This window comes from Somniosus microcephalus, chromosome 3, assembly GCF_052327205.1.
Source record: "Somniosus microcephalus isolate GS21.2 chromosome 3, FLI_Smic_1.0, whole genome shotgun sequence".
Taxonomy (NCBI): Eukaryota; Metazoa; Chordata; class Chondrichthyes; order Squaliformes; family Somniosidae; genus Somniosus; species Somniosus microcephalus.
Window position 1 is genome coordinate 248,930,241 of NC_140989.1, and position 15,482 is coordinate 248,945,722.

Consider the following 15,482-nt stretch of genomic DNA (forward strand, 5'->3'; position numbering starts at 1 on the left):
TGTTTTTCTTTGCTGCTATGAAAATCTCGCAGTCTGTTTATTTCCAGCGACTCCCACAATAATACACTTAAATGGGAGATAAATTATCATTTTAAGTATCCATTAGAAAAAGTGTGTTGGCTGGTAATGAATAATAGACAGATTTATCTCAGTATATGTCCAGCTATATTATAAAATTAATTGAAAATAATATATATAGAATTTTTTTAGCCACTACCCTATATAAACTGCATCGTTACCTCTGGTGTCCCCCAAAGGATCTATCCTGGGCTCCCTCCTATTTTTCATCTACATGCTGTCCCTTGGCGACATCATCTGAAAACACCGCGTCAGTTTCCACATCACAGAGAAGGATCACAGAGAAACCCCACAGTGCAGATAGAGGCCATTTCGGCCCATCGAGCCTGCACCGACACATATCCCACCTGATCCCCGTAACCCCTATACCAACACATATCCCACCCTATCCCCATAACCCCACGTATTTAGTCCCCCTAACACTAATGGTCAATTTATCATAGCCAATCGACCTAACTCGCACATCTTTGGACTGTGGGAGGAAACCGGAGCACCCGGAGGAAACCCACGCAAACATGGGGAGAATGTGCAAACTCCACACAGAGAGTCGCCCGAGGCCGGATTCGAACCCGGGTCCCTGGCGCTGTGAGGCAACAGTGCTAACCACTATGCCACATGTACGCTGACAACACCTAGCTCTACCTCACCACCACTTCTCTCGACTCCTCCACTGTCTCTGAATTGTCAGACTGCTTGTCCGACATCCAGTGCTGGATGAGCAGAAATATCCTCCAGTTAAATATTGAAAAGACTGAAGCCATTGTCTTCGGTCCCCGCCACCAACTCTGTTCCCTAGCCATTGTCTCCAGCCCTCTCCCTGGCAACTGTCTGAGGCTGAACCAGACTGTTCACAACCTTGGTGTCATATTTGACACTGAAATGAGCTTCCGACCACATATCCGTGCCATAACTAAGACTGCCTATTTCCACCTCTGGAACATCACCTGTCTCCGCCCCACCTCAGCTCATCTGCTGCTGAAACCCTCATCCATGCCTTTGTTACCTCTAGACTTGACTATTCCAACACACTCCTGGCCAGCCTCCCACATTCTACACTACATAAATTTGAGGTCATCCAAAACTCTGTTGCCTTTGTCCTAACTCGCACCAAGTCCCGTTCATCCATTACCCCTGTGCTCGCTGACCTACATTGGCTCCCAGTTAAGCAACACTTCAATTTTAAAATTCTCATCCTTGTTTTCAAATCCCTCCAAGGCCTTGCCCCTCCCTAGCTCTGTAATCTCTTCCAGCTCCACAACCCCCCAAGATACCTGCGCTCCTCTAATTCTGGCCTCTTGAGCATCCCCGATTTTAATCACTCAACCATGCCTTCAGCTGCCAAGGCCCTAAGCTCTGGAATTCCCTCCCCAAACCTCTCTGCCTCTCTACCTCTCTTTCCTCCTTTAAGACGCTCCTTAAAACCTACCTCTTTGACCAAGCTTTTGGCCATCTGCCCTAATTTTTCCTTATGTCACTTGGAGTCAAATTTTGTTTTATAACACTCCCTGTGAAGCACGTTGGGACGTTTTACTACATTAAAGATGCGATATGAATACAAGTTGTTGTTGCTGAAATCTCTGATGGGGTCAGAACAGTTTTAGAATCATTGTCCGGGAATCTCCAGACTTCCACATATCACCCTGAAATATAAGTTAAGAAGCTTGACTGTAAATCCACTGATGCCATCCTCCCTATGGGGAGCCACACTGGAAAGGAGTATGGGTCAGAGATAGGGCTACAGCACGAGTGAGATAGGGCTACAGCACTAGTGAGGTAGGGCTACAGCACTATAGTGAGATTGGGCTACAGCACTAGTGAGGTAGGGCTACAGCACTAGTGAGATAGGGCTACAGCACTAGTGAGATAGGGCTACAGCACTAGTGAGATAGGGCTACAGCACTAGTGAGATAGGGCTACAGCATTATCGTGAGATACGGCTACAGCACTAGTGAGATAGGGCTACAGCACTAGAGTGAGATAGGGCTACAGCACTAGCGATATAGGGCTACAGCACTAGTGAGATACGGCTACAGCACTAGTGAGATAGGGCTACAGCACGAGTGAGATAGGGCTACAGCACTAGCGATATAGGGCTACAGCACTAGTCAGGTAGGGCTGCAGCACTATAGTGAGATAGGGCTACAACACTAGTGAGATAGGGCTACAGCACTATAGTGGAATAGGGCTACAGCACTATAGTGAGATAGGGCTACAGCACTAGTGAGGTAGGGCTACAGCACTATAGTGAGATTGGGCGACAGCACCAGTGAGGTAGGGCTACAGCACGAGTGAGATAGGGCTACAGCACTATAGTGAGATAGGGCTACAGCACTAGTGAGATAGGGCTACAGCACTAGTGAGATAGGGCTACAGCACTATAGTGAGATAGGGCTACAGCACTAGTGAGATAGGGCTACAGCGCTAGTGAGATAGGGCTACAGCACTAATGAAATAGGGCTACAGCACTATAGTGAGATAGGGCTACAGCACGAGTGAGATAGGGCTACAGCACTAGTGAGATAGGGCTACAGCACTAGTGAGATAGGGCTACAGCACAAGTGAGATAGGGCTACAGCACAAGTGAGATAGGGCTACAGCACTATAGTGAGATAGGGCTACAGCACTAGTGAGATAGGGCTACAGAACTAGTGAGATAGGGCTACAGCACTAATGAGATAGGGCTACAGCACGAGTGAGATAGGGCTACAGCACTAGTGAGATAGGGCTACAGCACTAGTGAGATAGGGCTACAGCACTAGTGAGGTAGGGCTACAGCTCTATAGTGAGATAGGGCTACAGCACTAGTGAGATAGGGCTACAGCACTAGTGAGGTAGGGCTACAGCACTATAGTGAGATAGGGCTACAGCACTAGTGAGGTAGGGCGACAGCACTAGTGAGATAGGGCTACAGCACGAGTGAGATAGGGCTACAGCACTAGTGAGATAGGGCTACAGCACTATAGTGAGATAGGGCTACAGCACTATAGCGAGATAGGCTACAGCACTAGTGAGATAGGGCTACAGCACTAGTGAGATAGGGCTACAGCACCAGTGAGATAGGGCTACAGCACTAATGAAATAGGGCTACAGCACTATAGTGAGATAGGGCTACAGCACGAGTGAGATAGGGCTACAGCACTATAGTGAGATAGGGCTACAGCACGAGTGAGATAGGGCTACAGCACTAGTGAGATAGGGCTACAGCACTATATTGAGATAGGGCTACAGCACTAGTGAAATATGGTAACAGCACCATAGTGAGATAGGGCTACAGCACTAGTGAGATAGGGCTACAGCACTATAGTGAGATAGGGCTACAGCACTATAGCGAGATAGGCTACAGCACTAGCGAGATAGGCTACAGCACTAGTGAGATAGGGCTACAGCACTAATGAAATAGGGCTACAGCACTAGAGTGAGATAGGGCTACAGCACGAGTGAGATAGGGCTACAGCACTAGTGAGATAGGGCTACAGCACTAGTGAGATAGGGCTACAGCACTATAGTGAGATAGGGCTACAGCACTAGTGAGATAGGGCTACAGCACTAGTGAGATAGGGCTACAGCACTAATGAGATAGGGCTACAGCACTATAGAGAGATAGGGCTACAGCACGAGTGAGATAGGGCTACAGCACAAGTGAGATAGGGCTACAGCACTAGTGAGATAGGGCTACAGCACTAGTGAGATAGGGCTACAGCACTATAGTGAGATAGGGCTACAGCACGAGTGAGATAGGGCTACAGCACTAGTGCGATAGGGCTACAGCACTATATTGAGATAGGGCGACAGCACTAGTGAGATAGGGCTACAGCACTAGTGAGATATGGTAACAGCACTAGTGAGATAGGGCTACAGCACTATAGTGAGATAGGGCTACAGCACTATAGCGAGATAGGCTACAGCACTAGTGAGATAGGGCTACAGCACTAGTGAGATAGGGCTACAGCACTAGTGAGATAGGGCTACAGCACGAGTGAGATAGGGCTACAGCACTACAGTGAGATAGGGCTACAGCACTACAGTGAGATAGGGCTACAGCACTAGTGAGATAGGGCTACAGCACTATAGTGAGATAGGGCTACAGCACTAATGAGGTAGGGCTACAGCACTATAGTGAGATAGGGCTACAGCACTAGTGAGGTAGGGCTACAGCACTATAGTGAGGTAGGGCTACAGCACTATAGTGAGGTAGGGCTACAGCACTATAGTGAGATAGGGCTACAGCACTCGTGAGGTAGGGCTACAGCACTATAGTGAGATAGGGTGACAGCACTATAGTGAGGTAGGGCTACAGCACTAGTGAGATAGGGCTACAGCACTATAGTGAGGTAGGGCTACAGCACCATAGTGAGATAAGGCTACAGCACTAGTGAGATAAGGCTACAGCACTAGTGAGATAGGGCTACAGCACTAGTGAGATAAGGCTACAGCACTAGTGAGATATGGCTACAGCACTATAGTGAGGTAGGGCTACAGCACTATAGTGAGATAAGGCTACAGCACTAGTGAGATAGGGCTACAGCACTAGTGAGATAGGGCTACAGCACTAGTGAGATAAGGCTACAGCACTAGTGAGATAGGGCTACAGCACTAGTGAGATAGGGCTACAGCACTAATGAGATAGGGCTACAGCACTAGTGAGATAGGGCTACAGCACTAGTGAGATAGGGCTACAGCACTATAGTGAGATAGGGCTACAGCACTAGTGAGATAGGGCTACAGAACTAGTGAGATAGGGCTACAGCACTAATGAGATAGGGCTACAGCACGAGTGAGATAGGGCTACAGCACTAGTGAGATAGGGCTACAGCACTAGTGAGGTAGGGCTACAGCACTATAGTGAGATAGGGCTACAGCACTCGTGAGGTAGGGCTACAGCACTATAGTGAGATAGGGTGACAGCACTATAGTGAGGTAGGGCTACAGCACTAGTGAGATAGGGCTACAGCACTATAGTGAGGTAGGGCTACAGCACCATAGTGAGATAAGGCTACAGCACTAGTGAGATAAGGCTACAGCACTAGTGAGATAGGGCTACAGCACTAGTGAGATAAGGCTACAGCACTAGTGAGATATGGCTACAGCACTAGAGTGAGGTAGGGCTACAGCACTATAGTGAGATAAGGCTACAGCACTAGTGAGATAGGGCTACAGCACTAGTGAGATAGGGCTACAGCACTAGTGAGATAAGGCTACAGCACTAGTGAGATAGGGCTACAGTACTAGTGAGATAGGGCTACAGCACTAATGAGATAGGGCTACAGCACTAGTGAGATAGGGCTACAGCACTAGTGAGATAGGGCTACAGCACTAGTGAGATAGGGCTACAGCACTATAGTGAGATAGGGCTGCAGCACTAGTGAGGTAGGGCTACAGCTCTATAGTGAGATAGGGCTACAGCACTAGTGAGATAGGGCTACAGCACTAGTGAGGTAGGGCTACAGCACTATAGTGAGATAGGGCTACAGCACTAGTGAGATAGGGCTACAGCACGAGTGAGATAGGGCTACAGCACTAGTGAGATAGGGCTACAGCACTATAGTGAGATAGGGCTACAGCACTATAGCGAGATAGGCTACAGCACTAGTGAGATAGGGCTACAGCACTAGTGAGATAGGGCTACAGCACGAGTGAGATAGGGCTACAGCACTAGTGAGATAGGGCTGCAGCACTAATGAAATAGGGCTACAGCACTATAGTGAGATAGGGCTACAGCACGAGTGAGATAGGGCTACAGCACTATAGTGAGATAGGGCTACAGCACGAGTGAGATAGGGCTACAGCACTAGTGAGATAGGGCTACAGCACCATAGTGAGATAGGGCTACAGCACTAGTGAGATAGGGCTACAGCACTATAGTGTGATAGGGCTACAGCACTATAGCGAGATAGGCTACAGCACTAGCGAGATAGGCTACAGCACTAGTGAAATAGGGCTACAGCACTAGTGAGATAGGGCTACAGCACTATAGTGAGATAGGCCTACAGCACTATAGTGAGATAGGGCTACAGCACGAGTGAGATAGGGCTACAGCACTATAGTGAGATAGGGCTACAGCACGAGTGAGATAGGGCTACAGCACTAGTGAGATAGGGCTACAGCACTATATTGAGATAGGGCTACAGCACTAGTGAAATATGGTAACAGCACCATAGTGAGATAGGGCTACAGCACTAGTGAGATAGGGCTACAGCACTATAGTGAGATAGGGCTACAGCACTATAGCGAGATAGGCTACAGCACTAGCGAGATAGGCTACAGCACTAGTGAGATAGGGCTACAGCACTAATGAAATAGGGCTACAGCACTAGAGTGAGATAGGGCTACAGCACGAGTGAGATAGGGCTACAGCACTAGTGAGATAGGGCTACAGCACTAGTGAGATAGGGCTACAGCACTATAGTGAGATAGGGCTACAGCACTAGTGAGATAGGGCTACAGCACTAGTGAGATAGGGCTACAGCACTAGTGAGATAGGGCTACAGCACTAATGAGATAGGGCTACAGCACTATAGAGAGATAGGGCTACAGCACGAGTGAGATAGGGCTACAGCACAAGTGAGATAGGGCTACAGCACTAGTGAGATAGGGCTACAGCACTAGTGAGATAGGGCTACAGCACTATAGTGAGATAGGGCTACAGCACGAGTGAGATAGGGCTACAGCACTAGTGCGATAGGGCTACAGCACTATATTGAGATAGGGCGACAGCACTAGTGAGATAGGGCTACAGCACTAGTGAGATATGGTAACAGCACTAGTGAGATAGGGCTACAGCACTATAGTGAGATAGGGCTACAGCACTATAGCGAGATAGGCTACAGCACTAGTGAGATAGGGCTACAGCACTAGTGAGATAGGGCTACAGCACTAGTGAGATAGGGCTACAGCACGAGTGAGATAGGGCTACAGCACTACAGTGAGATAGGGCTACAGCACTACAGTGAGATAGGGCTACAGCACTAGTGAGATAGGGCTACAGGACTATAGTGAGATAGGGCTACAGCACTAATGAGGTAGGGCTACAGCACTATAGTGAGATAGGGCTACAGCACTAGTGAGGTAGGGCTACAGCACTATAGTGAGGTAGGGCTACAGCACTATAGTGAGGTAGGGCTACAGCACTATAGTGAGATAGGGCTACAGCACTCGTGAGGTAGGGCTACAGCACTATAGTGAGATAGGGTGACAGCACTATAGTGAGGTAGGGCTACAGCACTAGTGAGATAGGGCTACAGCACTATAGTGAGGTAGGGCTACAGCACCATAGTGAGATAAGGCTACAGCACTAGTGAGATAAGGCTACAGCACTAGTGAGATAGGGCTACAGCACTAGTGAGATAAGGCTACAGCACTAGTGAGATATGGCTACAGCACTATAGTGAGGTAGGGCTACAGCACTATAGTGAGATAAGGCTACAGCACTAGTGAGATAGGGCTACAGCACTAGTGAGATAGGGCTACAGCACTAGTGAGATAAGGCTACAGCACTAGTGAGATAGGGCTACAGCACTAGTGAGATAGGGCTACAGCACTAATGAGATAGGGCTACAGCACTAGTGAGATAGGGCTACAGCACTAGTGAGATAGGGCTACAGCACTATAGTGAGATAGGGCTACAGCACTAGTGAGATAGGGCTACAGAACTAGTGAGATAGGGCTACAGCACTAATGAGATAGGGCTACAGCACGAGTGAGATAGGGCTACAGCACTAGTGAGATAGGGCTACAGCACTAGTGAGGTAGGGCTACAGCACTATAGTGAGATAGGGCTACAGCACTCGTGAGGTAGGGCTACAGCACTATAGTGAGATAGGGTGACAGCACTATAGTGAGGTAGGGCTACAGCACTAGTGAGATAGGGCTACAGCACTATAGTGAGGTAGGGCTACAGCACCATAGTGAGATAAGGCTACAGCACTAGTGAGATAAGGCTACAGCACTAGTGAGATAGGGCTACAGCACTAGTGAGATAAGGCTACAGCACTAGTGAGATATGGCTACAGCACTATAGTGAGGTAGGGCTACAGCACTATAGTGAGATAAGGCTACAGCACTAGTGAGATAGGGCTACAGCACTAGTGAGATAGGGCTACAGCACTAGTGAGATAAGGCTACAGCACTAGTGAGATAGGGCTACAGTACTAGTGAGATAGGGCTACAGCACTAATGAGATAGGGCTACAGCACTAGTGAGATAGGGCTACAGCACTAGTGAGATAGGGCTACAGCACTAGTGAGATAGGGCTACAGCACTATAGTGAGATAGGGCTGCAGCACTAGTGAGGTAGGGCTACAGCTCTATAGTGAGATAGGGCTACAGCACTAGTGAGATAGGGCTACAGCACTAGTGAGGTAGGGCTACAGCACTATAGTGAGATAGGGCTACAGCACTAGTGAGATAGGGCTACAGCACGAGTGAGATAGGGCTACAGCACTAGTGAGATAGGGCTACAGCACTATAGTGAGATAGGGCTACAGCACTATAGCGAGATAGGCTACAGCACTAGTGAGATAGGGCTACAGCACTAGTGAGATAGGGCTACAGCACGAGTGAGATAGGGCTACAGCACTAGTGAGATAGGGCTGCAGCACTAATGAAATAGGGCTACAGCACTATAGTGAGATAGGGCTACAGCACGAGTGAGATAGGGCTACAGCACTATAGTGAGATAGGGCTACAGCACGAGTGAGATAGGGCTACAGCACTAGTGAGATAGGGCTACAGCACCATAGTGAGATAGGGCTACAGCACTAGTGAGATAGGGCTACAGCACTATAGTGTGATAGGGCTACAGCACTATAGCGAGATAGGCTACAGCACTAGCGAGATAGGCTACAGCACTAGTGAAATAGGGCTACAGCACTAGTGAGATAGGGCTACAGCACTATAGTGAGATAGGCCTACAGCACTAGTGAGATAGGGCTACAGCACTAGTGAGATAGGGCTACAGCACTAATGAGATAGGGCTACAGCACTATAGTGAGATAGGGCTACAGCACGAGTGAGATAGGGCTACAGCACTAGTGAGATAGGGCTACAGCACTAGTGAGATAGGGCTACAGCACTATAGTGAGATAGGGCTACAGCACTAGTGAGATAGGGCTACAGCACTATATTGAGATAGGGCTACAGCACTAGTGAGATAGGGCTACAGCACTAGTGAGATATGGTAACAGCACTCGTGAGATAGGGCTACAGCACTATAGTGAGATAGGGCTACAGCACTATAGCGAGATAGGCTACAGCACTAGTGAGATAGGGCTACAGCACTAGTGAGATAGGGCTACAGCACGAGTGAGATAGGGCTACAGCACTATAGTGAGATAGGGCTACAGCACTATAGTGAGATAGGGCTACAGCACTAGTGAGATAGGGCTACAGCACTATAGTGAGATAGGGCTACAGCACTAATGAGGTAGGGCTACAGCACTATAGTGAGATAGGGCTACAGCACTAGTGAGGTAGGGCTACAGCACTATAGTGAGATAGGGTGACAGCACTATAGTGAGGTAGGGCTACAGCACTATAGTGAGATAGGGCTACAGCACTCGTGAGGTAGGGCTACAGCACTATAGTGAGATAGGGTGACAGCACTATAGTGAGGTAGGGCTGCAGCACTAGTGAGATAGGGCTACAGCACTATAGTGAGGTAGGGCTACAGCACTATAGTGAGATAAGGCTACAGCACTAGTGAGATAGGGCTACAGCACTAGTGAGATAGGGCTACAGCACTAGTGAGATAGGGCTACAGCACGAGTGAGATAAGGCTACAGCACTAGCGAGATATGGCTACAGCACTATAGTGAGGTAGGGCTACAGCACTATAGTGAGATAAGGCTACAGCACTAGTGAGATAGGGCTACAGCACTAGTGAGATAGGGCTACAGCACTAGTGAGATAAGGCTACAGCACTAGTGAGATAGGGCTACAGCACTAGTGAGATAGGGCTACAGCACTAGTGAGATAGGGCTACAGCACTAATGAGGTAGGGCTACAGCACTATAGTGCGATAGGGCTACAGCACTAGTGAGATAGGGCTACAGCACTATAGTGCGATAGGGCTACAGCACTAGTGAGATAGGGCTACAGCACTATAGTGAGATAGGGCTACAGCACTAGTGAGATAGGGCTACAGCACTAGTGAGATAGGGCTACAGCACTATAGTGAGGTAGGGCTACAGCACTATAGTGAGGTAGGGCTACAGCACTATAGTGAGATAAGGCTACAGCACTAGTGAGATAGGGCTACAGCACTAGTGAGATAGGGCTACAGCACTAGTGAGATCGGGCTACAGCACTATAGTGAGATAAGGCTACAGCACTAGTGAGATAGGGCTACAGCTCTATAGTGAGATAGGGCTACAGCACTATAGTGAGATAGGGCTACAGCTCTATATTGAGATAGGGCTACAGCACTAGTGAGATAGGGCTACAGCACTAGTGAGATAGGGCTACAGCAGTCGTGAGATACAGCTACAGCACTAGTGAGAAAGGGCTACAGCACTAGTGAGATAGGGCTACCGCATTATAGTGAGATAGGGCTACAGCACTAGTGAGATAAGGCTACAGCACTAGTGAGATAGGGCTACAGCACTAGTGAGGTAGGGCTACAGCACTATAGTGAGATAGGGCTACAGCACTAGTGAGATAGGGCTACATCACTAGTGAGATAGGGCTACAGCATTATAGTGAGATAGGGCTACAGCACCAGTGAGATAGGGCTACAGCATTATAGTGAGATAGGGCTACAGCACCAGTGAGATAGGGCTACAGCACTAGTGAGATAGGGCTACAGCACTAGTGAGATAGGGCTACAGCACTAGTGAGATAGGGCTACAGCATTATAGTGAGATAGGGCTACAGCACCAGTGAGATAGGGCTACAGCACTAGTGAGATAGGGCTACCGCACTAGTGAGATAGGGCTACAGCACCAGTGAGATAGGGCTACAGCACTAGTGAGATATGGCTACAGCATTATAGTGAGATAGGGCTACAGCACCAGTGAGATAGGGCTACAGCACTAGTGAGATAGGGCTACAGCACTATAGTGAGGTAGGGCTACAGCACTAGTGAGATAGGGCTACAGCACCATAGTGAGGTAGGGCTACAGCACTATAGTGAGGTAGGGCTACAGCACTAGTGAGATAGGGCTACAGCACTATAGTGAGATAGGTCTACAGCACTAGTGAGATAGGGCTACAGCACTCGTGAGATAGGGGTACAGCACTAGTGCTGATGCTCTGACCTGCGCTCCCTTCAAGTGTAGCTCCTCACTGCGAGTGCTGCATTGGTGAATTTACCCTTTGACGTAAACTCAAACACACAAAAAGTTACTGTTATTAAGACATTCCTGCTAACATGTTCTAAAATCTGATTCAGGATTTTCTCTTTTTGTCTTGTTTGACCCTGTACCTTCACAGCTGGGTGTCTCCGCTGTCCATATTCCTGTCGCATTGCACCAGAGACTCTGTGACCCCTGCAGTGTAAACCCTGCTGCACAGTGAAAGTCACACGTGGAGCTGAAGCTGAACTTTCCATTAGGATGGGTGCAGCCCATAGTCGCTTGGTCAGGAGCATCGAGAGTGGCACACTGTTCAACTGGACAGGAGGTATTGGAATGACGAGCTAGTTATTGTGTAATAAAGTTTGTTTTTTTGATTTTGGTATGTAATTATAAAAGCATTCAATTTATTTTTTGCCTGGTGTATATTTTCTCTCGTCCTCATTCCTTTTTAACCCGCGCACCATCGGCCTGTGAGAGACGGGCAGGTGACCTGTTGTCAAGCTCTCATTGTGCAGCTCTGTGAATGGCTACCTTGAGGTACATGAGAGCACCAAGGTTCCGTCCTGCCGATTTTGCCTCCTTCCTCTCTGTATCATTGCACAGTGGGCTGGTGAGCAATGCTTTGCAGCACTGTGATATCCACACTGGAATTACTATTTATTGATTTTCAGAACTACTTCCTTTAATGTCAGTTTCCCAATGGTAGGATGTCACTCTGGTTCTCTCTCTTTTTCTTTCTCTCTCCTTTATTCTTTATTTCTTGCTCTCTTTTCTTTTCCTTTCTTCCTTATTCTCGCTTTCCTTATTTACTTTTTCATGCTCTTTCTTGCTTTCTCTGTCTTTCATTCTTTGTTTTGCTCTCTCTCTCTCTTATATGTGCATATATACTGGATCAATTTATTGAACTTTCAGAAGCTGTTTATACCATGTAGATCTCTTTTCAAAGTTATGGGGAGAAAAATTTGGTTGTTTTGTGCCTCCCGTTAGTGCTCTAAGAGGGCGCTAACGGGGTGCAAAGCAACTCGCGCCCAGGTGCGGCGCTGCGAAATTCAGTGGGAGGTTAGTGGCCCGCGGCGCTGTGCCGCCGGCGACGATGTCATCACCGTGCGCAGAGCCCCGCTTGCGCCCTGGCCGCGATCTTCGGTAGCGCCCCGACTTACCACCGGACGTTATGTCTGATGGGGTCCGGGGGGCCTATCTGCGGCTGGGGCAGCGCTATTTAAAGACGAGGGGCTAGATTTTCAGTATAGGCAGTTTTGGGGCGCTAGCTTTAGCGCCCGCCCGAAGTTAGCGCCCGCCCCAAAGTAGCGCCCCGTTGCCGGGAATTCAGTGGCTTCGCCCTAAGAGGTTGGTGGAGCGCTAAAAGAGGCGTTCCACTACTCTCTTTAGGCGCTAAGCCGGCGGTCCAGAGGGATAGCGCCCAGGCGGGGCGCAGCACGGGTGCGGTCATTTTTGCACTGACAGCAGACCCCGTGGTGCCGACCAGCTCTTAAAGGGGGAAGGGACGAATTGGTCTGCTGCCACGCCCTGCACACTGCAGCCTTGCAAAGAGGCCTCAACACTACTGCTCAGCCCCAGGGAGTCATGGCAACGCCAGAGAAGGCCCGTCAGCATGCCCTGCGCTTCTCAGAGGGTGATCTGGACATAATGGTCACAGCTCTGGAGGTGAGGCGCAAGATCTTGTTTCCAGAGAGTGGGAGGAATCCAACCCACCACGACTACACCAAAGCCTGGAAGCAGATCGCCCAGAGGGTGACGTTCACCGGCGAGGCCCCCAGGACCCACAAACAATGCCGTAAGAAATACAACGATCTGACCAGGATTGTGAGGGTGAGTAGCCTTTCCAGTCTCCTCCTCATTCTTGCATGTACACCTGACATGATGGGCAAAGGGACCTGAAAGTCCTTTTGGCCAGCCCTCAGCCAGCAGCATTGGGACAGTCATGAGCATCAAATGGCCATTCGGCACTCTACACTTTGGCCAAGCTATTCCACCATGGGAGGCAGTGGACAGTACATCAGGGCTTCACTCTGTCCAAGCTATTCCACCATGGGAGGCAGTGCACACTACATCAGGGCTTCACTCTGTCCAAGCTATTCCACCATGGGAGGCAGTGCACACTACATCAGGGCTTCACTCTGTCCAAGCTATTCCACCATGGGAGGCAGTGCACACTACATCAGGGCTTCACTCTGTCCAAGCTATTCCACCATGGGAGGCAGTGCACACTACATCAGGGCTTCACTGCGCACTTACAGCCCGTCCTTTCTCTTGCAGGCTAAAGTAGCGTTTAATCGCCAGGCCCGTGCCAGGGGTGGCCGCGCCAAGCTGCAGAAGCTCACTCGGCTGGAGGAGCGCGTGTGTGTGCTCATGGGAGCCCGTGTGATTGTCCCCACAGCGTGCGGTGTATCCGACCCTCCACTGCCCGGCAATGGTAAGGACCTCGCCTTTTGGCCCTCTCGCGTCGCACTGGCCCATCCGAGCTACCTCCTTTGCCACTGTCCCACCAATGCGCTGAATCCCACCAGTCCTAACTCCCTCGCTGACGCCGTCTCCTCACTCTGAAGCTACTCTTGTGCATTCCTGCTTTCAGCTGGTGACGACCAGGACCCTGAGGCTGCCAGTGACAGCACCTCCAACCAGGAGGAGGAGGAGGAGCAAGCCGGACCTTCGGGGGAACAGTCACGTCCCGCAGGAGAGGAGGAAATGCTTGACACCTCCTCACTGGACGAGTGCCTGGAGGAACTGTCGCAGGGCAATGCAGCTTCTGGGACCAGTGGCGTCCAGCCACCCAGCAGCCGTGCGCGTGGCCCGCGGCCTTCCCCCCAAAGGGGGGAAGGATCAGAGGGGAGTGCTGCTGCTCGGCACACTCGCCGTCACCAACGCGGCAAGGGTCCCCTAGTTCGGCCCCCTCCTCCCCAGCGGGAGAGTCGCGACTCCAGTCCGGACACCTTCACTTCGGAGGAGGTGCGGAAGCTCGATCAGATGGCCGACGACTCGGACCGGCGCCACACGGAGCTCATGAGCGTGGTGGGGCGCATGCCTGAGGCCATCGAGTCGCTGGCGACCAGTGTGCGCGAGTTCGGGGCAGCAACTGCCGCGACTGGCCGCATGCTAACTGATGCCGTCAAGACCCTGGCGGATGTGATGCGCGCGCACACCAGGACCACAGGGCCACTCACTGCTGCCACACGCGCTGTCTCAGGCAGGCATCGCCAGGGCAGGCGCCGCGCTGGACCATCCCAGCAAGCCGGCCGTCGGCTGATTGCTGCGGATCCTGCAGTGCGGGCCCGGCCGAGTGCCACCGCGCCACAGCACCAGCCATCGCATCCCAGACGCCAGCTGGCCCACATTGCGCCATCCGTCGCCGCCATTCCCCCTCTGGGGCGTCGACGGCAAGCGGCTGCAGCTGATGGTGGCCAGGCTCAGGTGCGCCACTCAGCAGACGGCCCCTCGAGGCCCAAACGCCGTGTAGGCCGCCCCCCAGCGGCATCTGGCGGAAGGGCATCTGAGCCTCAGGCGCCTTCCCCCAGCCTCGCAGCAGCCACTGGGCAGAGCTTGCGAAGGAGCAGCAGGCAGGGCAGGGGAGGCAAAATGCTGGCCAAGGTCTCGCCCTCGCGGGCCACTCAGTAGAGGGTGTGGCCAGCTTTCCTTTAATATGGCGGTGGCCATCTTTATTTTGCCCATGGTTGTGCTTTTGGAGGGCTTTTTTTTTGCGTTAGGCCGACGTTGAGGCCCGGTTTCAATAAAGGTGGAGTGGCTCCTCCCCAGTTTGTGGGAGTGAGTCGTTTGTTGGGCTTTTTGTGGGGCCCGTTTATTGTTTTTGGGGATTCATGTGGGAAGGGCTTTTCATTTTTGTGTAATAAAAAATTATCTTTATTCATGCAGTCTCCATGGTTGTTCTTCTTAGTGTTTGTTGGCTTCGCCGGCTGAGGGCTTGCGGAGCGGCTGCATTCATCTTCCCTCATGGCCCCTGGCCATTCCCTGACAGGGGGCTTAGAAGTACCGTGTAATAAGGTGGCGTCGTGCGGCCCTTGGCCCTGGTCGCTCCCTCCTGGGAACGTACTCCTGCTCCTCCTCCTCCTCCTCCTCCTCCTCCTCATGCTCCTCCTG

At 50.7% G+C, this 15,482-nt stretch overlaps 1 long non-coding RNA gene across 1 annotated transcript in view; it reads left to right on the forward strand.

Moving 5' to 3' along the window:
* Nucleotides 1–11,776, forward strand: part of LOC147121813 (uncharacterized) — a 34,505-nt gene extending 22,729 nt beyond the window's left edge. The window contains exon 2 of the long non-coding RNA XR_015077620.1: nt 11,506–11,776. This is a non-coding gene — a long non-coding RNA (uncharacterized LOC147121813). The remainder of the gene's footprint in view (nt 1–11,505) is intronic.
* The last annotated feature ends 3,706 nt before the right edge of the window (nt 11,777–15,482 follow it).